This window comes from Bufo gargarizans, chromosome 8 (assembly GCF_014858855.1).
Source record: "Bufo gargarizans isolate SCDJY-AF-19 chromosome 8, ASM1485885v1, whole genome shotgun sequence".
NCBI lineage: Eukaryota > Metazoa > Chordata > Amphibia > Anura > Bufonidae > Bufo > Bufo gargarizans.
The window spans coordinates 196075233-196101562 of NC_058087.1; the positions used below are offsets into that span (position 1 = coordinate 196075233).

At 45.2% G+C, this 26330-nt stretch overlaps 1 protein-coding gene across 1 annotated transcript in view; it reads left to right on the plus strand.

The window, feature by feature from the left end:
* The window catches only part of LOC122944605 (zymogen granule membrane protein 16-like), a 94431-nt gene that overhangs the window by 18370 nt on the left and 49731 nt on the right, over positions 1-26330 (plus strand). The window lies entirely within an intron of this gene.

Sequence of the window (26330 nt, forward strand, 5' to 3'; positions counted from 1 at the left end):
GGTAGATCATATTGAAGGTGCACATAGGGTCATTCAGAATAACTTCACACACACACGCTTCTGTGCATTTCCAAGTCTAATTCTGTCACTAAATCCATACCTGTCACCCAGCGCCTAAATACTAGGCCTCAAATTTATATCCCGCTAAATCTCTCGTTACCGCTGTCCTGCTGTAGCTGGGCGAGTTATTTAGTGTCCGTTCAAGCACATTTCTTGTTCTGGGTTGAAATACAATTCCCAATTTAGCAATTTCATAATTTAGTGGTTCCTGCTATATCAGAGCTATTTGAAATCTATCCCTAAAAGGGTAGATCATATTGAAGGTGCACATAGGGTCATTCAGAATAACTTCACACACACGCTTCTGTGCATTTCCAAGTCTAATTCTGTCACTAAACCCATACCTGTCACCCAGCGCCTAAATACTAGGCCTTAAATTTATATCCCGCTGAATTTGAATACAATACATTGGGCCAAATAATATTTTTGTTGTTGTGGTGAACCATAACAATGAGAAAAACATCTAGTAAGGGACGCGGACGTGGACATGGTCGTGGTGGTGTTAGTGGACCCTCTGGTGCTGGGAGAGGACGTGGCCGTTCTGCCACATCCACACGTCCTAGTGTACCAACTACCTCAGGTCCCAGTAGCCGCCAGAATTTACAGCGATATATGGTGGGGCCCAATGCCGTTCTAAGGATGGTAAGGCCTGAGCAGGTACAGGCATTAGTCAATTGGGTGGCCGACAGTGGATCCAGCACGTTCACATTATCTCCCACCCAGTCTTCTGCAGAAAGCGCACAGATGGCGCCTGAAAACCAACCCCATCAGTCTGTCACATCACCCCCATGCATACCAGGGAAACTGTCTCAGCCTCAAGTTATGCAGCAGTCTCTTATGCTGTTTGAAGACTCCGCTGGCAGGGTTTCCCAAGGGCATCCACCTAGCCCTTCCCCAGCGGTGGAAGACATAGAATGCACTGACGCACAACCACTTATGTTTCCTGATGATGAGGACATGGGAATACCACCTCAGCATGTCTCTGATGATGACGAAACACAGGTGCCAACTGCTGCGTCTTTCTGCAGTGTGCAGACTGAACAGGAGGTCAGGGATCAAGACTGGGTGGAAGACGATGCAGGGGACGATGAGGTCCTAGACCCCACATGGAATGAAGGTCGTGCCACTGACTTTCACAGTTCGGAGGAAGAGGCAGTGGTGAGACCGAGCCAACAGCGTAGCAAAAGAGGGAGCAGTGGGCAAAAGCAGAACACCCGCCGCCAAGAGACTCCGCCTGCTACTGACCGCCGCCATCTGGGACCGAGCACCCCAAAGGCAGCTTCAAGGAGTTCCCTGGCATGGCACTTCTTCAAACAATGTGCTGACGACAAGACCCGAGTGGTTTGCACGCTGTGCCATCAGAGCCTGAAGCGAGGCATTAACGTTCTGAACCTGAGCACAACCTGCATGACCAGGCACCTGCATGCAAAGCATGAACTGCAGTGGAGTAAACACCTTAAAACCAAGGAAGTCACTCAGGCTCCCCCTGCTACCTCTTCTGCTGCTGCCGCCTCGGCCTATTCTGCTGCTGCCGCCTCGGCCTCTTCCTCCGCCTCTGGAGGAACGTTGGCACCTGCCGCCCAGCAAACAGGGGATGTACCACCAACACCACCACCACCACCTCCGTCACCAAGCGTCTCAACCATGTCACACGCCAGCGTTCAGCTCTCCATCTCACAAACATTTGAGAGAAAGCGTAAATTCCCACCTAGCCACCCTCGATCCCTGGCCCTGAATGCCAGCATTTCTAAACTACTGGCCTATGAAATGCTGTCATTCAGGCTGGTGGACACAGACAGCTTCAAACAGCTCATGTCGCTTGCTGTCCCACAGTATGTTGTTCCCAGCCGGCACTACTTCTCCAAGAGAGCCGTGCCTTCCCTGCACAACCAAGTATCCGATAAAATCAAGTGTGCACTGCGCAACGCCATCTGTAGCAAGGTCCACCTAACCACAGATACGTGGACCAGTAAGCACGGCCAGGGACGCTATATCTCCCTAACTGCACACTGGGTAAATGTAGTGGCAGCTGGGCCCCAGGTGGAGAGCTGTTTGGCGCACGTCCTTCCGCCGCCAAGGATCGCAGGGCAACATTCTTTGCCTCCTGTTGCCACCTCCTCCTTCTCGGCTTCCTCCTCCTCTTCTTCCACCTGCTCATCCAGTCAGCCACACACCTTCACCACCAACTTCAGCACAGCCCGGGGTAAACGTCAGCAGGCCATTCTGAAACTCATATGTTTGGGGGACAGGCCCCACACCGCACAGGAGTTGTGGCGGGGTATTGAACAACAGACCGACGAGTGGTTGCTGCCGGTGAGCCTCAAGCCCGGCCTGGTGGTGTGCGATAATGGGCGAAATCTCGTTGCAGCTCTGGGACTAGCCAATTTGACGCACATCCCTTGCTTGGCGCATGTGCTGAATTTGGTGGTGCAGAAGTTCATTCACAACTACCCCGACATGTCAGAGCTGGTGCATAAAGTGCGGGCCGTCTGTTCGCGCTTCCGGCGTTCACATCCTGCTGCTGCTCGCCTGTCTGCGCTACAGCGTAACTTCGGCCTTCCCGCTCACCGCCTCATATGCGACGTGCCCACCAGGTGGAACTCCACCTTGCACATGCTGGACAGACTGTGCGAGCAGCAGCAGGCCATAGTGGAGTTTCAGCTGCAGCACGCACGGGTCAGTCGCACTACAGAACAGCACCACTTCACCACCAATGACTGGGCCTCCATGCGAGACCTGTGTGCCCTGTTGCGCTGTTTCGAGTACTCCACCAACATGGCCAGTGGCGATGACACCGTTATCAGCGTTACAATACCACTTCTATGTCTCCTTGAGAAAACACTTAGGGCGATGATGGAAGAGGAGGTGGCCCAGGAGGAGGAGGAGGAGGAGGAGGAAGAGGGGTCATTTTTAGCACTTTCAGGCCAGTCTCTTCGAAGTGACTCAGAGGGAGGTTTTTGGCAACAGCAGAGGCCAGGTACAAATGTGGCCAGCCAGGGCCCACTACTGGAGGACGAGGAGGACGAGGATGAGGAGGAGGTGGAGGAGGATGAGGATGAAGCATGGTCACAGCGGGGTGGCACCCAACGCAGCTCGGGTCCATCACTGGTGCGTGGCTGGGGGGAAAGGCAGGACGATGACGATACGCCTCCCACAGAGGACAGCTTGTCCTTACCCCTGGGCAGCCTGGCACACATGAGCGACTACATGCTGCAGTGCCTGCGCAACGACAGCAGAGTTGCCCACATTTTAACCTGTGCGGACTACTGGGTTGCCACCCTGCTGGATCCACGCTACAAAGACAATGTGCCCACCTTACTTCCTGCACTGGAGCGTGATAGGAAGATGCGCGAGTACAAGCGCACGTTGGTAGACGCGCTACTGAGAGCATTCCCAAATGTCACAGGGGAACAAGTGGAAGCCCAAGGCCAAGGCAGAGGAGGAGCAAGAGGTCGCCAAGGCAGCTGTGTCACGGCCAGCTCCTCTGAGGGCAGGGTTAGCATGGCAGAGATGTGGAAAACTTTTGTCAACACGCCACAGCTAACTGCACCACCACCTGATACGCAACGTGTTAGCAGGAGGCAACATTTCACTAACATGGTGGAACAGTACGTGTGCACACCCCTCCACGTACTGACTGATGGTTCGGCCCCATTCAACTTCTGGGTCTCTAAATTGTCCACGTGGCCAGAGCTAGCCTTTTATGCCTTGGAGGTGCTGGCCTGCCCGGCGGCCAGCGTTTTGTCTGAACGTGTATTCAGCACGGCAGGGGGCGTCATTACAGACAAACGCAGCCGCCTGTCTACAGCCAATGTGGACAAGCTGACGTTCATAAAAATGAACCAGGCATGGATCCCACAGGACCTGTCCGTCCCTTGTCCAGATTAGACATTAACTACCTCCCCATAACCATATATTATTGGACTCCAGGGCACTTCCTCATTCAATCCTATTTTTATTTTCATTTTACCATTATATTGCGAGGCTACCCAAAGTTGAATGAACCTCTCCTCTGCCTGTGTGCTAGGCCTAAATATATGCCAATGGACTGTTGCAGTGGTGGCTGACGTGAAGCCTCATTCTCTGCTATGACATGCAGACTGATTCTCTGCTGACATGAAGACAGATTCTCTGTTACGGGACCTCCCTCCTCTGCCTGGGTGCTGGGCCTAAATATATGCCAATGGACTGTTGCAGTGGTGGCTGACATGAAGCCTGATTCTCTGCTATGACATGCAGACTAATTCTCTGCTGACATGAAGCCAGATTGTCTGTTACGGGACCTCTCTCCTCTGCCTGGGTGCTGGGCCTAAATATATGCCAATGGACTGTTGCAGTGGTGGCTGACATGAAGCCTGATTCTCTGCTATGACATGCAGACTAATTCTCTGCTGACATGAAGACAGATTCTCTGTTACGGGACCTCCCTCCTCTGCCTGGGTGCTGGGCCTAAATATATGCCAATGGACTGTTGCAGTGGTGGCTGACGTGAAGCCTCATTCTCTGCTATGACATGCAGACTGATTCTCTGCTGACATGAAGCCAGATTGTCTGTTACGGGACCTCTCTCCTCTGCCTGTGTGTGTGCTGGGCCTAAATTTATGACAATGGACTGTTGCAGTGGTGGCTGACGTGAAGCCTGATTCTCTGCTATGACATGCAGACTGATTCTCTGCTGACATGAAGCCAGATTCTCTGTTACGGGACCTCTCTCCTCTGCCTGTGTGTGTGCTGGGCCTAAATATATGCCAATGGACTGTTGCAGTGGTGGCTGACGTGAAGCCTCATTCTCTGCTATGACATGCAGACTAATTCTCTGCTGACATGAAGCCAGATCCTCTGTTACGGGACCTCCCTCCTCTGCCTGGGTGCTGGGCCTAAATATATGCCAATGGACTGTTGCAGTGGTGGCTGACGTGAAGCCTCATTCTCTGCTATGACATGCAGACTGATTCTCTGCTGACATGAAGCCAGATTGTCTGTTACGGGACCTCTCTCCTCTGCCTGGGTGCTGGGCCTAAATATATGCCAATGGACTGTTGCAGTGGTGGCTGACGTGAAGCCTCATTCTCTGCTATGACATGCAGACTGATTCTCTGCTGACATGAAGCCAGATTCTCTGTTACGGGACCTCTCTCCTCTGCCTGTGTGTGTGCTGGGCCTAAATATATGACAATGGACTGTTGCAGTGGTGGGTGACGTGAAGCCTGATTCTCTGCTATGACATGCAGACTGATTCTCTGCTGACATGAAGACAGATTCTCTGTTACGGGACCTCTCTCCTCTGCCTGGGTGCCGGGGCCTAAATATCTGAGAATGGACTGTTCCAGTGGTGGTTTCAAAGGAAAGGACCGGCACTTCGCTGATGTAGATCACAATGTAGATTTATTCAGTCACATATTCAAAATGGCATAGTGACGCGTTTCAGCACAGATGTGCTTTCATCAGACTGCATAAAACATCTTACACTCCAGCTATTTATACATAAATGAAACACAAAGGAACTGACATCATCAAAGAAGCTCCGCCTCCCTCATTAAATAAAATTCGCATATCAAATAATCGCAATGAAAAATTCGCATTGAAAAATTTGCAATTGAAAATTCGCAACTGAAAATTCGCAATTGAAAATTGAAAATTCGCAATTGAAAATTCGCAACTGAAAATTCGCAACTGAAAATTCGCAATTGAAAATTCGCAAAAAACATATCCACTCTATACTGGCGAAGATTTTCAGTCACATAGTCCATTCTTGCAGTGATTAATCACGCTGAAGAAAAAAAGAAATATATTTATCAGATTGCATAAGGCCGAATGCCTTATAGGAAGCAGGACACATTGTACTCACGATTGAGGCCCCTGGGCTCCATTGTCTGAAGACGATGGATCCAGTAAGCCTCCCTTTTCAATAACAATTTATTTCTGTCACCCCCTCGACGGGGTAATGATACACCTTCAATAATCTGATACCTCAACTGCGAGATGTTGTGTTTTTTATCATAAAAATGAAGGGGTATTGGGAGTAATAAATTCTGTTTACGGATAGTAGATTTGTGTTTACTTAGTCTGTCCTTCATTCTCATTGAGGTTTCCCCCACATATAGTAATCCACATGGACATTTAAGAATGTAAACCACAAATCTACTATCACAAGTGAACGTGCCCCTTATTGGAATATTTTCACCTGAGTGAGGGTGGGAGAAGCATGGACCCTTTATAACGCTGGAGCAATTGACACAATTTAAACAAGGAAAAGTGCCCCGTCTAGGTGTAGATAAAGTACTCTGTCCTCTTTCTATTTTATTACTTCCCACATCCGCCCGGACTATTTTATCCCTAATATTTTCTGCCCGTTTATAGCATATCATGGGTGGCCTCTGGAACTCTCCTATCCGTGGATAGGACTTAGATAATATGTGCCAATGTTGATTAACAATAGTCCTAAGGCGCTGGGACCAGGGATGGTATTTAATCACTAAGGGGATCCTTGTTTCTTTCTTAGTTCTATCTGGTGGTGTAATCTCAGCTTTATTACGCTGTATTTTCAATAGATCAGGGGGGTAGCCTCGCTCTCTAAATTTATTGGTCATATCGTCTAATCTTGTTTGACACATATCCCTATCACTAACGATCCGTCTAACCCTCTGGTATTGCCGCCCTGCTTCTTACTAGAATTGTTCCAGTGGTGGGTGACGGGAAGCCAGATTCTCTGCTATGGAACCTCTCTCCAATTGATTTTGGTTAATTTTTATTTATTTAATTTTTATTTTTATTCATTTCCCTATCCACATTTGTTTGCAGGGGATTTACCTACATGTTGCTGCCTTTTGCAGCCCTCTAGCTCTTTCCTGGGCTGTTTTACAGCCTTTTTAGTGCCGAAAAGTTCGGGTCCCCATTGACTTCAATGGGGTTCGGGTTCGGGACGAAGTTCGGATCGGGTTCGGATCCCGAACCCGAACATTTCCGGGATGTTCGGCCGAACTTCTCGAACCCGAACATCCAGGTGTTCGCTCAACTCTACTCAACAACTCTCCCCACAACTCAGTGGCCAAAACTATAGGGAACAACTCCAACAAAGCCAGGTTCCCAAGCAAGCCAGCAACCCTCCATTCCTCCGGCCAAGCCCCCGCACTCCACTGCCCCTGACAAAAAGCACCATAACCACATGCACCTGACGCGTCCGTAAACAATTCCAAATCAACATTCGAAACGGGCGCCTCCATCCAAACAGAACGACCATTAAATTCCCTCAAAAAACGCTCCCACACTTCCAAATCCGCACACACCTCACCCCCCAACCGCACAAAATGAAAGGGAGCCTTCACACCCGCCGTGGCCCTGGACAAACGCCTACAAAAAACCCGCCCCATGGGCAAAATCCTACAAGCAAAGTTCAATTTGCCCAAAACCGACTGCACCCGCCGGAGCCGCACCTTCCTCGCCTTACGCAAAAAACCAACCTCACTACATAAATCAACCACCTTATCCTCGGGCAGCCTACACTCCATAGCCACACTATCAATCACGATCCCCAAAAACTTCACAGTTGTAGATGGACCCTCCGTCTTCTCCCTCGCTAACGGAACCCCAAATCTCTCCGCCACCCGCTCCATGGTATGCAACAACACTGAGCACACCCTTGACCCCGCCGGGCCTAAAAACAAAAAATCGTCCAGGTAATGCAACACTGAACTCCATCCCGCCTCTCGCCGCACCACCCACTCCAAAAAAGAACTAAACATTTCAAACAACGAACACGAAATCGCACACCCCATGGGTAAGCAACAATCCACAAAAAACCGCCCCTCCCACTTAAAACCAAGCAAACGAAAACTATCCGGATGAATCGGCAACAGGCGAAACGCCGCCTCAATATCAGTCTTAGCCAACAAAGTCCCTTGCCCAAAACGCCGCACCCACCTAATCGCCTCGTCAAATGACGTATACGACACGGAGCACAAAACCTCATCAATTCCGTCATTCACGGAACCCCCAGCCGGGTAAGACAAGTTGTGAATAAGTCGAAATTTGTTAGGTTCCTTCTTAGGGACTACGCCTAAAGGCGAAACCCACAAATCCGGCAAAGGACAGTCCACAAAGGGGCCCACCACCCTACCGGCAGCCACCTCCTTTGCAATCTTATCAGACACAACCTCAGGACGCTGCAACGCGGAAGCTAAATTACGCGCCGCAACCACCGAACCCACCGCTGTGCACGGAATCCGAAAACCGTCCCGAAAACCGGCCAACAACACTGCCGCCGCCTCCCTATTTGGATAGCTCTCTAGAAACGGCTCCATCACGTCCACCCTCACCGGGGTCACCCCTCTTCTGCGTAACCTCCAATCCCCTCCCTCTACCGCGCTTGAAACACCGCGCAAAACTATGGGCGCCCCCACAACCGGAGCACTCATGTTTGAAACGGCACTCCGACAGGTACTTGCAGTGCCCCTCATTGAACTGCCAGCAACATCCCCTTTTGCTTCCTCCAGCCGCTTCGGACGCCGAGGGACCCCCGGCCGCCCCACGAAAGGGCTGGCCAGCCCCTTTTGGCGCCGCCATCAACCGCATCCACAGACCAATGTCCTTATGATCCCAACGAATACTAGGCCTAACCGCCTTCCTCTGGCGAAACTGCTCATCGTACCTGAGCCACGCCACCCCACCATAGGTCCGATACGCTTCCCCTATGGCATCCATATAGCAAAAAAGGGCCGAACAGTGCTCAGGCGCCTTTTCCCCCACCACACTGGCAAAAATAGCAAAAGCCTGCAGCCAATTAAAAAACGTACGCGGAATCAACCTGTACCTCCGCTTCTCCTCCTCCTCCTTTTTACTCTCATCCGGCTTTCCCCTATCCAAGTTAAATTTGTCCAAAGGAAGTAACGAGAATATCTCGACATACTCGTCCTTCCAAATCCTCTCCCTGACATCACTCTTCAAATGGGCCCCCAACGGCCCCTCGAAGCACACATATACCTCCCCTTTCGCAGCATCCGCCAACCGAACCTCGTCCACGGCAGCCCCCTTACTGCCTCCACTCCCGGCCGCCTCAACCACCGCAGACCCTGCCCCCACGACAGGGGTGTCACCAACTCCCGCCCCACTGAAACGCACACCCTCCCCAACCGCCGGCGCAGCAGCCCAAACGGCGGCCGGAGACGACCCCGCCCCGGTCTTCCACCGCGACAATAACGACCACATACCCGTCAACAATTCATGAGCCAACCCCTCCTCCCCTGGCACCGAAGTCCCACCCCCCCCAACCGGAACCGGACACGACGTCCCCTCACCTGGCCGTCCCTGGGGCATCCGCCCAGCAGCCGCCGACCTCACCGATGATCCTCTCTGCGTCGACCCAGCCGAGGACCTGGACGTCGAGGGACACGCGCCGTCCGCATCATCCATCCGACCACCGAACTCCCACGCCTCCTGGCTGACTTCTCCTTCCTCCAACGACCGATCAGCTGAGAAACCCCCGCCAGAATCCACGTGGCGTGGTTGCGCTGACGCCAACTCCCTGCACGCCGACCCACCGTCAAGTGGCCGCTGCGAAACTCCCGATCCAAGGACATCCCGCCCCAGCTCCACAGCCTGCCCACTGCGAGCCGCAACTTGCAATCCTGCAGAAAAAACGTTAACGTGCTGCACCGTGGGCGGAACGAAGTCCAACCCGCCGGCCAGCGCATCACACAGCAAACTTCTGCCTGGCACAGAGGACCGACCAGCAGGTGGCAGCATGGCATCACTTCCTAGACCACTGCCTGATACCAAGGATCGACCAGCAGGTGGCGACATAGAAGACCTCCTCAGCCCTCTGCCTGGTGCCGAGGACTGACCAGCAGGTGGCAGCACCTCCTCATTCCCCTCACTGCTGCCTGATAGCGCATACCTACCAGCAGGTGGCGATGTGCCTGCCGCCGTCCCTCAGACCCGGACCTGGATGCCGCTCTCCGCCTCCTGCAATCATCCCCAGCCGCCTGGCCACCACCGGAGGTAAGTGAAGCCGCATCCGTATGTCTCCCCTCGCTGCTGCTGCCTCCGGTCACACGTACAGCCCGCTGCTCTGCCCGCTCGCCGACCACCAGGCCCGCACCAGCCACCAGCGCAGCCGCATCAGGCCGGCCTCCCCCACCGCTGCCGGACCCACTATCAGCCCGGCCGCCCCCCCGCACATCGCGCCGAACCACAGGACCGCCGCGCACCCCCCCCCCCCCGCCGGGACCGGGACACCCGCTGGGCACTAACCCTCGCCTCCACAGCAAGCGCACCACGCTGCGCCGAAGTCCTCCCACTGCGCCGGCTGGCAGGAACACTCGCCACCCCAGCCGATCGCAGCGGAGGGTCCCCTGAAGGGCTCCTCAAACGCCGCCGGGCCCGAGGGGTCGCCTCCGGGCTCAGACGCGCAGGCGGCACCGACCTCCTAGCCCTCAACCTTCCCCCTGCCGCAACCGGAGGCACGCTAGGAGCCCCCGCTGCGGCCTGCAAACTACTTACCAGCCAAGCCGAACCATGCTGTTCAGCCGCTGCCCGCACCGCCGCCATTAAATCATTCAGAGACGCCATAACACTGCACTATCCCAACTCGCCTGAGCGCAACGGACACTGGTGCCGTTCCCGCCCCTAACCCTAGCCTAATATACTGCGCGCGAATTCCCTGCCACCCCCACAGACCCTCCCCAGAAACACTCCCCCTTTCCTAATCCATATTAACCCTAACCTGCCTGGACACTTCCCCCTTCCAGTCAATTTCCACTGCGCTACGTCTGCGCCTCGCTCCGCTGTCATACTTCCAAGAGGGAACCTTTAATTTAATATTCCTAGTAGACAACCACACACAGTCATTCACTCCTAGGTCCGGACCTGGCGACCGTCTCTTATCGGCCATGCATTTGTATTTACCTCCCATATTTTTCAAGTTAGCTTGCACCTTCTGCCATACCGATGAAAGAGATGACGAAAACCTTCCTCTTCGGGAACCCCGTTCCTCTTTGAAAGTACAGAATTGGGGATGAAAACCATATGCACCAAGAAATGGTGACTTGCCAGTGGATTCCTGACGACGATTATTTATGGCAAACTCAGCTAACGGTAAATATGATGACCACAACTCTTGGTTTTCAGACACAAAACATCTTAGATATGTCTCCAGGTTTTGGTTGGTATGCTCAGTCTGTCCATTCGACTGAGGATGGAAAGCTGAGGAAACTGACAAGTGAACCCCCAAACGGGAACAAAAAGCTTTCCAAAATTTAGAAATAAACTGGGTTCCCCGATCCGAAACAACATCGGAAGGGACCCCGTGAAGCTTCACGATTTCACTGATAAACACCTGAGCAAGAGTCTTAGCATTAGGTAGTGCGGGTAACGCAATAAAGTGTACCATTTTGCTAAACCTGTCTACTACTACCAAGATAACTGTTTTACCCGCAGACAAAGGTAAGTCAGTGATGAAATCCATTGACAGATGTGTCCATGGTCTATTGGGAATGACGAGTGGTAATAAAGACCCTGCAGGACGTGTATGAGAGACTTTCGCGCGCGCACAGGTAGAACAAGAAGACACAAAATCCAATACATCCTGACGCAACCTTGGCCACCAAAAACGACGAGACAATAGCTCCAAGGTTGCTTTACCACCCGGGTGCCCAGCAAGTGCCGAATTATGATGTTCCTTTAATAATTCGAAACGCAGGTTCAACGGTACAAACAATTTCTCTGAGGGGCAAGAGACCGGGCGTCACCCTGGCCTCTAACACCTTCCCCTCCAGAGCAGAGTGTACAGCAGAGACAACCACTCCTCTTTGTAGAATGGGCACCGGATCACTCACATTACCCCCTCCAGGGAAACAACGAGATAATGCGTCTGCCTTGGTGTTCTTTGCCCCAGGACGATAGGTAATAACAAAGTTAAACCTGGTAAAAAATAGCGACCACCTAGCTTGTCTAGGGGTGAGACGCTTAGCTGATTCGAGGTACAGGAGATTTTTGTGGTCCGTAATCACAGTGACGGGGTGGACTGCCCCCTCTAAAAAGTGACGCCACTCCTCAAACGCAGGTTCAACGGTACAAACAATTTCTCTGAGGGGCAAGAGACCGGGGCGTCCCCCTGGGCCTCTAACACCTTCCCCTCCAGAGCAGAGTGTACCGCAGAGACAACTACTCCTCTTTGTAGAATGGGCACCGGATCACTCACATTACCCCCTCCAGGGAAACTACGAGATAATGCGTCTGCCTTGGTATTTTTTGCCCCAGGACGATAGGTAATCACAAAGTTAAACCTGGTAAAAAAATAGCGACCACCTAGCCTGTCTAGGGGTGAGACGCTTAGCTGATTCGAGGTACAGGAGATTTTTGTGGTCCGTAATCACAGTGACGGGGTGGACTGCCCCCTCTAAAAAGTGACGCCACTCCTCAAACGCAAGTTTAATAGCTAACAGTTCCCTATTGCCAATATCGTAGTTCTGTTCTGCTGCAGATAGTTTTTTAGAAAAGAAAGCACAAGGACGCCATTTGCCAGGAGACGGACCCTGAGACAGCACAGCCCCCACTCCCACCTCTGATGCATCGACTTCAACAATAAAAGGCTGGGAGACATCAGGTTGGACTAGTACAGGTGCTCAGGTAAACCTCTCTTTTAGAGAGGAAAAAGCAACTTTAGCGGCGTCAGACCATTTAGAAAAATCAGTCCCCTTCCTAGTCATGTCAGTAAGCGGTTTTACAATAACTGAATAATTTTTTATGAATTTCCTATAGAAATTCACGAAGCCCAAGAACCGTTGTAGAGCTTTGAGGTTCTCAGGAAGATCCCAATCTAAAATTGCCCGGACCTTCCTAGGATCCATACGGAAACCTGAAGCAGATAAATAATAACCCAGGAATTGTATCTCCTGAACGGCGAATACACATTTTTCAATCTTAGCATATAATTCATTCGTCCGTAGGACCTGCAGTACTTGTCTGACATGCTCCTCATGTGTTCCCAGATCAGACGAATAAATTAAGATATCATCTAGGTATATTACCACAAACCTGCCGATAAGATGACTAAAAATGTCATTAACGAAATGTTGGAAGACGGCAGGAGCATTGGTCAGGCCGAAAGGCATAACTAGATTTTCATAATGCCCCTCAGGGGTGTTAAACGCTGTCTTCCACTCATCCCCCTCCTTAATACGAATCAGATTGTAGGCCCCCCTAAGATCAAGTTTGGAGAACCACCTAGCACCCGCAATCTGGTTAAACAGGTCAGGAATGAGAGGAAGAGGGTATGGGTCTCGGATGGTTATCCGATTTAATTCGCGAAAATCTAGGCAAGGACGCAGACCCCCATCTTTCTTTTTAACGAAGAAAAACCCTGCAGCCACGGGTGAAGAAGAGGGTCTGATGTGTCCCTTAGCCAGACTCTCGGAGATATAATCTTTCATGGCTTGTCTCTCTGGACCCGAAAGATTATATAACCTGGTCTTGGGTAATTTTGCACCGGGAATCAGGTTAACCGGGCAATCATAAGGACGGTGAGGTGGTAACTTCTGACAACCCTTTTCAGAAAAAACATCCTCAAAATCCGAAATAAATGTAGGTAGGGTAGCTATGGAGACGACTAAGCAATTGCTATTTAAGCAATTTTCTCTGCACTGCTCACTCCACTCCGATATCTCCCTGGCCTGCCAATCCACTACTGGATTGTGCGCTACCAACCAGGGAAGACCCAACACCACCGGAGTGGGAAGCCCCTCCAGAACATAACATGAAAGCATCTCGTTATGGTGGTCCCCTACCCGAAGGTGTAAGTTATGAACAATGTGGGTGAGGTTTCTCTGAGACAGAGGAGCAGAATCAATAGTGAATATGGGAATGGGCCTCTGCAGCGTACAGAGAGACAAACCCATAGTGCGGGCAAAATGGGCATCTATCAAATTTACCCCAACTCCACTGTCTAGAAAAAAAGAAATAGTCTCCGTCTTATCACCAAAAACAATAACCGCTGGCAACACAAATTGCGATGTACGTATGGAGGAAACGTATACCCCCCGGCTGACATCCTCCACACAGCCTGGGGTTAGTAGTTTTCCGACGGTCTTTTGTTTTTGAGAAAGGAGGGACAGACATTAATGAAATGACCCCTCCCCCCCACAGAAAAAACAAACCCCCCACCTACGGCGAACCTCAGGAGGACGGACCTGACGAGTGGTTCCTCCTAGCTGCATAGGCTCGTCTAAGTCCGTACAGACTAACTGCTGCTTGGGAGGGGTTACCAATTGCTCCGGTTTTTTCAACCTGTCCCTAAGGCGTCTATCTATACGGATAGAAAGGGACATAACTGCATCAAGGGAAAAGGGGGTCTCATATAATGCAAGCGCATCCTTAACCCTTTCGGATAACCCAGAGCAGAACTGACTCCTGAGAGCCGGGTCGTTCCATTGGGTATCCGTAGCCCATCTACGGAAGTCAGAGCAATACTCCTCTACCGGCCGCTCTCCTTGTAGGAGTCTCCGTAATCTTGATTCAGCCAGTGCTACTCGGTCAGGGTCGTCATATATGAGACCCAAGGCCCCAAAAAATTCATCCACTGACCGAAGAGCCTGGGAATCAGTGGGTAAAGAGAACGCCCAGGATTGTGGGTCCCCCTGCAGCAGGGAAATAACAACCCCCACCCGCTGATCTTCATTACCAGAGGAGTAAGGGCGCAGCTTAAAATATAATTTACAGGCCTCACGGAATGTCACAAACTTGTCCCTTCCCCCAGAAAATCTGTCAGGGAGAGGGACCTTGGGTTCCGCAACAACCTGGTTACCAGTAGCAACCGCTGGGCTTGCGGTCTGTTGTAATTGCTGCTGTTGCTGGAGGACCGACGCCTTCAATCCTACCACCTCCAAAGACAGGCCATGAAATTGTTCGGACAGAGCAGCAATTGGATCCATACTGGATTCTAAAATTTATTTTTATTTTTTACCTACACAAAATAAGGGCCAGATATAATGTAATGACCGACGTCACGCACAGGGAGGGACAAGGGAAAGCCCTGCCCAAGGGAGAGGGACAGGTGGTGACCCCTAACTCTCCTTGCGGCTGGCACCTGACTGCCCTGACGCCCCTAGACGGGTTCCTCACCCGTACGGCGATCACGTGCCTAAACCCTGGCTTTCCCTGAAATGAACCCTAGATAATGAACGGGCCGGTGGGATCGCTAGTCCGCACCACTGACGCTAAGAGGAAAACACCAGGGAGAGGACAGACAATACAGACAAACACAAACCCAGGTGGGCGACCACAGCAGACCACAAAGGCCCAACAGGGATCCGGAGGGAAAAGTTCTGGACCAACAACCAGAGAACGCAGCAACACAGCTCCAGTGGGTCAGTATAGAAGTCCAGGCAGGAAGCTCTATATCTGGCAACCAGAAGTGTGAGAGGGGAATATAAGGAGGTTGGGAGTGCTGGACAAGGAACAGCTGAGGAGAAGGAGCTACGGATCCCTGAGTGAGACAAAAGGGTTGCAAAGCAAACCCAGAAAGCTACCATAAAGAAACAGCCCTATCTTACTACATAGAGCGCGCAGCCAACCGCTGCGACTTCCTGACCCCGGGTATAACGGAGTCAGGCGTGGTTCTTGACACCCTCGTGACAATATTCTTGTATATAGGAGGCGGTATTATAGTAGTTATATTCTTGTACATAGGAGGCAGTATTATAGTAGTTATATTCTTGTACATAGGAGCAGTATTATAGTAGTTATATTCTTGTACATAGGAGCAGTATTATAGTAGTTATATTCTTGTACATAGGAGCAGTATTATAGTAGTTATATTCTTGTACATAGGAGGCAGTATTATAGTAGTTATATTCTTGTACATAGGAGCAGTATTATAAGTTATATTCTTGTACATAGGAGCAGTATTATAGTAGTTATATTCTTGTACATAGGAGCAGTATTATAGTAGTTATATTCTTGTACATAGGAGCAGTATTATAGTAGTTATATTCTTGTACATAGGAGCAGTATTATAGTAGTTATATTCTTGTACATAGGAGCAGTATTATAGTAGTTATATTCTTGTACATAGGAGCAGTATTATAGTAGTTATATTCTTGTACATAGGAGCAGTATTATAGTAGTTATATTCTTGTACATAGGAGCAGTATTATAGTAGTTATATTCTTGTACATAGGAGCAGTATTATAGTAGTTATATTCTTGTACATAGGAGCAGTATTATAGTAGTTATATTCTTGTACATAGGAGGCAGTATTATAGTAGTTATATTCTTGTACATAGGAGCAGTATTATAGTAGTTATATTCTTGTACATAGGAGGCAGTATTATAGTAGTTATATTCCTTGTACATAGGAGCAGTATTATAGTAGTTATATTCTTGTACATAGGAGCAGTATTATAGTAGTTATATTCTTGTACATAGGAGGCAGTATTATAGTAGTTATATTCTTGTACATAGGAGCAGTATTATAGTAGTATATTCTTGTACATAGGAGCAGTATTATAGTAGTTATATTCTGTACATAGGAGCAGTATTATAGTAGTTATATTCTTGTACATAGGAGCAGTATTATAGTAGTTATATTCTTGTACATAGGAGCAGTATTATAGTAGTTATATTCTTGTACATAGGAGCAGTATTATAGTAGTTATATTCTTGTACATAGGAGCAGTATTATAGTAGTTATATTCTTGTACATAGGAGCAGTATTATAGTAGTTATATTCTTGTACATAGGCGCAGTATTATAGTAGTTATATTCTTGTACATAGGAGGCAGTATTATAGTAGTTATATTCTTGTACATAGGAGCAGTATTATAGTAGTTATATTCTGTACATAGGAGCAAGTATTATAGTAGTTATATGTCTTGTACATAGGAGGCAGTATTATAGTAGTTATATTCTTGTACATAGGAGCAGTATTATAGTAGTTATATTCTTGTACATAGGAGCAGTATTATAGTAGTTATATTCTTGTACATAGGAGCAGTATTATAGTAGTTATATTCTTGTACATAGGAGCAGTATTATAGTAGTTATATTCTTGTACATAGGAGCAGTATTATAGTAGTTATATTCTTGTACATAGGTGAGCAGTATTATAGTAGTTATAGTCTTGTACATAGGAGCAGTATTATAGTAGTTATATTCTGTACATAGGAGGCAGTATTATAGTAGTATATTCTTGTACATAGGAGCAGTATATAGTAGTTATATTCTTGTACATAGGTGGCAGTATTATAGTAGTTATATTCTTGTACATAGGAGGCAGTATTATAGTAGTTATATTCTTGTACATAGTGCAGTATTACAGTCGTTAGTAGTCTATGTACATAGGAGGCAGTATTATAGTAGTTATATTCTTGTACATAGGAGCAGTATTATAGTAGTTATATTCTTGTACATAGGAGCAGTATTATAGTAGTTATATTCTTGTACATAGGAGGCAGTATTATAGTAGTTATATTCTTGTACATAGGAGGCAGTATTATAGTAGTTATATTCTTGTACATAGGAGCAGTATTATAGTAGTTATATTCTTGTACATAGGAGGCAGTATTATAGTAGGTTATATTCTTGTACATTGGAGCAGTATTATAGTAGTTATATTCTTGTACATAGGTGCAGTATTATAGTAGTTATATTCTTGTACATAGGAGCAGTATTATAGTAGTTATATTCTTGTACATAGGGAGCAGTATTATAGTAGTTATATTCTTGTACATAGGAGCAGTATTATAGTAGTTATATTCTTGTACATAGGAGCAGTATTATAGTAGTTATATTCTTGTACATAGGAGGCAGTATTATAGTAGTTATATTCTTGTACATAGGAGGCAGTATTATAGTAGTTATATTCTTGTACATAGGAGCCAGTATTATAGTAGTTATATTCTGTACATAGGAGCAGTATTATAGTAGTTATATTCTTGTACATAGGAGCAGTATTATAGTAGTTATATTCTTGACATAGGAGGCAGTATTATAGTAGTTATATTCTTGTACATACGGAGCAAGTATTATAGTAGCTTATATTCCTTGTCAATAAGGAGTCAGTATTATAGTAGTTATATTCTTGTACATAGGAGCAGTATTATAGTAGTTATATTCTTGTACATAGGAGGCAGTATTATAGTAGTTATATTATTGTACATAGGAGCCAGTATTATAGTAGCTATATTCTGTACATAGGAGGCAGTATTATAGTAGTTATATTCTTGTACATAGGAGCAGTATATAGTAGTTATATTCTTGTACATAGGAGGCAGTATTTATAGAGTTATATTCTTGTACATAGGGCAGTATTATCGTAGTTATATTCTTGTACATAGGAGCAGTATATAGTAGTATATTCTTGTACATAGGAGCAGTATATATAGTAGTTATATTCTTGTACATAGGAGCAGTATTATTAGTAGTTATATTCTCTGTACATAGGAGGCAGTATTATAGTAGTTATATCTGTACCATAGGAGCAGTATTATAGTAGTTATATTCTTGTACATAGGAGGCAGTATTATAGTAGTTATATTCTTGTACATAGGCAGTATTATAGTAGTTATATTCTTGTACATAGGGCAGTAGATAGTAGTTATATTCCTGTACATAGGAGCAGTATATAGGTTATTTGTACATAGGAGCAGTATTATAGTAGTTATATTCTTGTACATAGGGGCAGTATTATAGTAGTTATATTCTTGTACATAGGAGCAGTATTATAGTAGTTATATTCTTGTACATAGGAGGCAGTATTATAGTAGTTATATTCTTGTACATAGGAGCAGTATTATAGTAGTTATATTCCTGTACATAGGAGCAGTATTATAGTAGTTATATTCTTGTACATAGGAGCAGTATTATAGCAGTTATATTCTTGTACATAGGAGCAGTATTATAGTAGTTATATTCTTGTACATAGGAGCAGTATTATAGTAGTTATATTCTTGTACATAGGGCAGTATTATAGTAGTTATATTCTTGTACATAGGAGCAGTATTATAGTAGTTATATTCTTGTACATAGGAGCAGTATTATAGTAGTTATATTCTTGTACATAGGAGCAGTATTATAGTAGTTATATTCTTGTACATAGGAGCAGTATTATAGTAGTTATATTCTTGTACATAGGAGGCAGTATATAGTAGTTATTCTTGTACATAGGAGCAGTATTTAGTAGTTATATTCTTGTACATAGGAGGCAGTATTATAGTAGTTATATCTTGTACATAGGAGCAGTATTATAGTAGTTATATTCTTGTACATAGGAGCAGTATTATAGTAGTTATATTCTTGTACATAGGAGGCAGTATTATAGTAGTTATATTCTTGTACATAGGAGCAGTATTATAGTAGTTATATTCTTGTACATAGGAGCAGTATTATAGTAGTTATATTCTTGTACATAGGAGCAGTATTATAGTAGTTATATTCTTGTACATAGGAGGCAGTATTATAGTAGTTATATTCTTGTACATAGGAGCAGTATTATAGTAGTTATATTCTTGTACATAGGAGCCAGTATTATAGTAGTTATATTCTTGTACATAGGAGCAGTATTATAGTAGTTATATTCTTGTACATAGGAGGCAGTATTATAGTAGTTATATTCTTGTACATAGGAGCAGTATTATAGTAGTTATATTCTTGTACATAGGAGCAGTATTATAGTAGTTATATTCTTGTACATAGGAGCAGTATTATAGTAGTTATATTCTTGTACATAGGGCAGTATTATAGTAGTTATATTCTTGTACATAGGAGCAGTATTATAGTAGTTATATTCTTGTACATAGGAGCAGTATTATAGTAGTTATATTCTTGTACATAGGAGCAGTATTATAGTAGTTATATTCCTTGTACATAGGAGCAGTATTATAGTAGTTATATTCTTGTACATAGGAGCAGTATTATAGTAGTTATATTCTGTACATAGGAGCAGTATTATAGTAGTTATATTCTTGTACATAGGAGCAGTATTATAGTAGTTATATTCTTGTACATAGGAGCAGTATTATAGTAGTTATATTCTTGTACATAGGAGCAGTATTATAGTAGTTATATTCTTGTACATAGGAGGCAGTATTATAGTAGTTATATTCTTGTACATAGGAGGCAGTATTATAGTAGTTATATTCTTGTACATAGGAGCAGTATTATAGTAGTTATATTCTTGTACATAGGAGGCAGTATTATAGTAGTTATATTCTTGTACATAGGAGGCAGTATTATAGTAGGATATTCTGTAATAGAGGTAGTATTATAGTAGTTATATTCTTGTACATAGGAGGCAGTATTATAGTAGTTATCTTCTTGTACATAGGAGGCAGTATTATAGTAGTTATATTCTTGTACATAGGAGGCAGTATTATAGTAGTTATATTCTTGTACATAGGAGCAGTATTATAGTAGTTATATTCTTGTACATAGGAGCAGTATTAATAGTAGTTATATTCTTGTACATAGGGCAGTTATAGTAGTTATATTCTTGTAACATAGGAGCAGTATTATAGTAGTTATATTCTTGTACATAGAGCAGTATTATAGTAGTTATATTCTTGTACATAGGAGCAGTATTTATAGTAGTTATATTCTTGTACATAGGAGCAGTATTATAGTAGTTATATTCTTGTACATAGGAGCAGTATAGCTAGTAGTTATATTCTGTACATAGGAGCAGTATTATAGTAGTTATATTCTTGTACATAGGAGCAGTATTATAGTAGTTATATTCTTGTACATAGGAGCAGTATTATAGTAGTTATATTCTTGTACATAGGAAGGCAGTATTATAGTAGTTATATTCTTGTACATAGGGCAGTATTATAGTAGTTATATTCTTGTACATAGGAGGCAGTATTATAGTAGTTATATTCTTGTACATAGAAGGCAGTATTATAGTAGTTATATTCTTGTACATAGGGGCAGTATTATAGTAGTTATATTCTTGTACATAGGAGGCAGTATTCTAGTAGTTATATTCTTGTACATAGGGGCAGTATTATAGTAGTTATATTCTTGTACATAGAAGGCAGTATTATAGTAGTTATATTCTTGTACATAGGGGCAGTATTATAGTAGTTATATTCTTGTACATAGAAGGCAGTATTATAGTAGTTATATTCTTGTACAGTTGTATCTTAGCACCTCTCAGACTGTGTTCACACACTGTAGGAAGTCTAGTGGTAGGAACCCATGTAATGCTGAGATGCCTTGACGGTGGTGCAAAAGCGCTCCGATGTGTTCCTGATAGGAATACATTGACTAAAGTCTCAGTTCTTTACATCAGCTTGAGGGATTAGCTTGTGTTGTCAGTTGCATATCATTGTGGTGCACCTTTCGCAGTGATTTATGGAAGAATATAGGTCTGCAGCTCTGGGTGTGACTGGAGGATATGATGTGACCTTTCCCTTTATTAGGGCTCATTAAGATGACCATATGAATGAGTGTGCATCCATTCTGCAGATTTGTGGAACGGGTGCGGACCCATTCATTGCAACGGAATCTCAAATGATGCGGACAACACATGGTTCCGTTCTGCAGCCCCGCAAAAAAGATAGAGCATGTCCTATTCTTGTTTGCAATTGCAGACAAGAATAGACATTTCTATCACAGTGCCGGCCATGCGCGGACCGCAAAACACTACGGCCGTCTGAATTAGTGATGAGCAGCAGGGGTCATATTCGAATTCGCAATATTTCGGGAATATTTCATAGAATATTCTTAGAATATTCGCAAATTCGAATATTTGTTAGTAGTGTTGGTTGTGAATTTTTGTGATGCGAATGTTTGTGATGCGAATTTTCGTAATGAGAATCAATGGGATCGTGAAAACTCAGATCCGATGGTATATTCTAACCCCCAGGCGTTCCCATGGTGACGGGGACGCTTGTCGGGGAGGAGTATGCCAAAGTGGAACAACTGTACAGATATTTTTTTTTTTTAAGACGAATATTCTAGAAAACGAATATATTCCTATTTTAGAATATTCAAAAACAAGAATATATAGCAATATAGCGAATATTAAAAAAAACAAAAAACGAATATAGAGCAATTGAGCTAATATAGTGCTATAATCATTTTTTTTTATAGTTGTAATTTTTTTCCAATCTGAAGGTCATTAAAAAACATTATAGCACTATATTAGCTCAATTGCTCTACATTAGTTATTTTTTTTTATATTCGCTATATTGCTATATATTCTTGTTTTAGAATATTACGAATATTCGAAAAACAAATATATAGCACTATATCGAATATTTTTTTAGAATATTCGTCTTTAAAAAAAAAAAATCTGTACAGTTGTTCCACTTTGGCATACTCCTCCCCGACAAGAGTCCCCATCACCATGGGAATGCCTGGGGGTTAGAATATACCATCGGATTTGAGTTTTCACTATCTCATTGATTCACATTACGAAAATTCTCATTACAAAAATTTGCATTAGGAAAATTCGCAATCAACACTACTCCTAAAGCCAAAGATATTGCCGCCTTCTCATTGGCCCACAAGCAAGAAGCAGGGAGGGATCATGTGTACTGATTTAAAAAAAATCTCGATTATTCGAAATTACGAATATATATTACTATATTTTAAATATTCGCGAATTCTCGAAGTGCCAATATTCGAGATAGAAATTAGCAATTTGAATATTCGTGATCAACACTAGTCTGAATTTGCCCTTGCGGAGGTCAAGAGAAGGTCTGGAAGACCAAGAAAGATTCAGAGACAGCTGCTCGTAGGATTGCTAGAACCTCTGCTTTACTGCAAAAGACCCTCAGGAAGATTTAGCAGACTCTGGAGTTGTGGTACATTGTCCTACTGTTCAGTGACACCTGCACAAATATGACCTTCATGGAAGAGTCATCAGAAGAAAACCTCTCCTGCGTCCTCACCACAAAATTCAGCGTCAGAAGTTTGCAGAAGAACATCTAAACAAGCCTGATGCATTTTGGAAACAAGTCCTGTGGACTGATGAGGTTACAGTAGAACTCTTTGGCCGCAAAGAGCAAAGGTATATTTGAAGGAAAAAGGGTCCAGAATTTCATGAAAAGAACATCTCTCCAACCATGAGGAGTGAATCAATCATGCAGCCAATGGCTCAGGGGAACATTTCACGGTAGAGGGAAGAATGCGCCCTTATGATGATGCTTAGAGGTGAAGGTGTCAGGGGCACAGGGTTGATTCTGGGAACATAACTGATCTGTGGATTTTCAGACTTTTGCTGGGATCTTCTAAGTCTGGGTGTCTGCGTTCTGAATTAGATGTGTGAAATCAGCAGAAAGGTTTGTGGTCTCTGAATGAAGACATCACTTCTTTCCTTTCTGACGAGGAAGCAGAAGTGTCTTGTAATGACTTGTGAGTGTGTATACAGACATCAGTCTCCCAGGGCCTGATCCACTGTGTGACCTATCGTGTGATGTGATCCATTGTGTGATGTGATCTATTGTGTGATGTGAAATATTTTGTGATAGATCTATTGTGTTATGTGATCCATGTGTGATGTGATCCATTGTGTGATGTGATACATCATGTGATGTGATCTATTGTGTGCTGTGATCCTTTGTGTGATGTGATCTATTGTGTGATGTTATACATTGTGTGATGTGATCCATTGTGTGATGTGATAATATGATGTGATCTGTTATGTGCTGTGATCCTTTGTGTGATGTGATTTATTGTGTGATAGATCTATCGTGTTGATGTGATCTATTGTGTGATGTGATAGTGTGATGTGATCTGTTATGTGCTGTGATCCTTTGTGTGATGTGATCTATTGTGTGATGTGATCCAATGTGTGCTGTGATCTATCATGTGATGTGATCTATTGTGTGATGTGATCTATTGTGTGATGTAATCCATTGTGTGATGTGATCTATCGTGTGATATGATACATCGCGTGATGTGATACATCGTGTGATGTGATACATCGTGTGATGTGATCCATTGTGTGATGTGATCTATTGTGTGATGTGATCTATTGTGTGATGTAATCCATTGTGTGATGTGATCTATTGTGTCATGTGATACATTGTGTGATGTGATCCATCGTGTGATGTGATCCATCGTGTGATGTGATCTATCGTGTGATGTGATCCATTGTGTGATGTGATACATTGTGTGATGTGATCTATCGTGTTGATGTGATCTATTGTGTGATGTAATACATTGTGTGCTGTGATCCTTTGTGTGATGTGATACATTGTGTGATGTGATCTATCGTGTGATGTGACACATTGTAACACTGTGTGTGATTAGTCAGGCGAGGTCTCAGTGCTCAGGTTTCACCCCTCATTTGTAAGGACCTGTTCTTTGATACCTGAGGAGATGATTCTAGCGGTAAAGGGACAGTAATCTTCATCTAGTCCTGCATTTATCGCGGCACAGGTTAGAGGGGTAGAATATTGAGCGCCTCCGCTGATCAGCTGTTTGAAGAGGCCGCTTCCTAGACCAGTGACACCACATTCATCACATTCTTTACATTGCAGGTTCTGCTCATATAGCGTGACCCCCATCTGCTGCAACCCCATACATTCCGACCCTGGGGGCCGAGCTCAGTACAGGCAGACACCAGCCTCACTCTGCAGTCATTACGTGCAGCCCAGGACGGAGGGGCGATCAGGCGGCAGTATTCAGTGTCTGCATGCATCTCGGCGTCTGCGCAGTGCTGCTGCACCGTTGTGTTTGGTTGCATCTGCCCATTTATTTTACATTTTAAGCCCCGCCCAACAATGCTTTATATGCAAATCTAAATACACCTCTAACTCCGCCTCTTCATTGTCTTATTTGGGGGCCGGTACCACAAAAAATTGACTATTAGAAGGCATGACAAAGGAAGCAGGCAGCGGTAGCGGAGGGCGCTCGTCCGCACTAACAGTGTTTAACCGGCACTGTCTGATGTTGGGTTCTTATATGGGGTCACATCAGGTAGGTTCCTGGTCCTGTGAACTGGGCCCAAAGCATCAGCCGCTGCCTAGCAGATGGCAGTTACATTAAGACTGTGGGAGCACGTCGCCACCTGCTGGCTGCAGACGGTCACTTCACATCAATACAGTGGCATGCAAACGTTCGGGCGCCCCTGTCAAAATTCCTGTTACTGTGAACAGTTCAGCAAGTTGAAGATGAAATGATCTCCAAAAGGGAGAAAGTTACAGATGAAACTCACTTTTCAAGATTTTAAGCAATATCAGTGTATTATTTGAGTTTTGTACAATTTTATAGTGAAAAATGGAGGTGATGCAAATTAAAATGTTTTCTAAATACCCGAACTCCTCTAACAATGTCCTAAAAACAGCAGCCTTAAAAACGCAGCCATGGGTTCTTCTAAGAGTTCTGTCTAACACTCTGAAAATGAAAATGGTTGCGGTCCATGAGGCAGGAGAAGGCTATAAGAAGAGACAAAGCGTTTTCAGGTTGTTATTTCATCATTTCTGAATGTAATTAAGAAATGGCAGTTACCAGGGACAGTGGAGGTCAAGAGAAAGTCTGAAAGACCAAGAAAGATTCAGAGACAGCTGCTCGTAGGATTGCTAGAACCCCTGCTTTACTGCAAAAGACCCTCAGGAAGATTTAGCAGACTCTGGAGTTGTGGTACATTGTCCTACTGTTCAGCGACACCTGCACAAAAATGACCTTCATGGAAGAGTCATCAGAAGAAAACCTCTCCCAGGTCCACTCCTCACCACAAAATTCAGCATCAGAAGTTTGCAGAAGAACATCTAAACAAGCCTGATGCATTTTGGAAACAAGTCCTGTGGACTGATGAGGTTACAGTAGAACTCCATGGTCACAATGAGCAAAGATATATTTTGAGGAAAAAGGGTCCAGAATTTCATGAAAAAAACATCTCTCCAACCATGAGGGTAGAGGAAAGAGTGGATTCAATGAAATCCCAGCAAATTCTGGAAGCACACATAACACCAACTGTAAAAAAGTTGAAGCTGAAGATGATGACTTCTACAAATGGATAATGATTCTAAACACACCTCAAAAGATGCAAGTTGAAGGTTTTACCATGATCTGCTGAAGGTTTTACCATGGCCCTTACAGTCCCATGATCTGCTGAAGGTTTGACCATGACCCTCACAGTCCTCTGATCTGCTGAAGGTTTTACCATGGTCCTCACAGTCCCCTGATCTGCTAAAGGTTTTACCATGACCCTCACAGTCCCCTGATCTGCTGAAGGTTTTACCATGGTCCTCACAGTCCCCTGATCTGCTGAAGGTTTTACCATGGTCCTCACAGTCCCCTGATCTGCTGAAGGTTTTACCATGGCC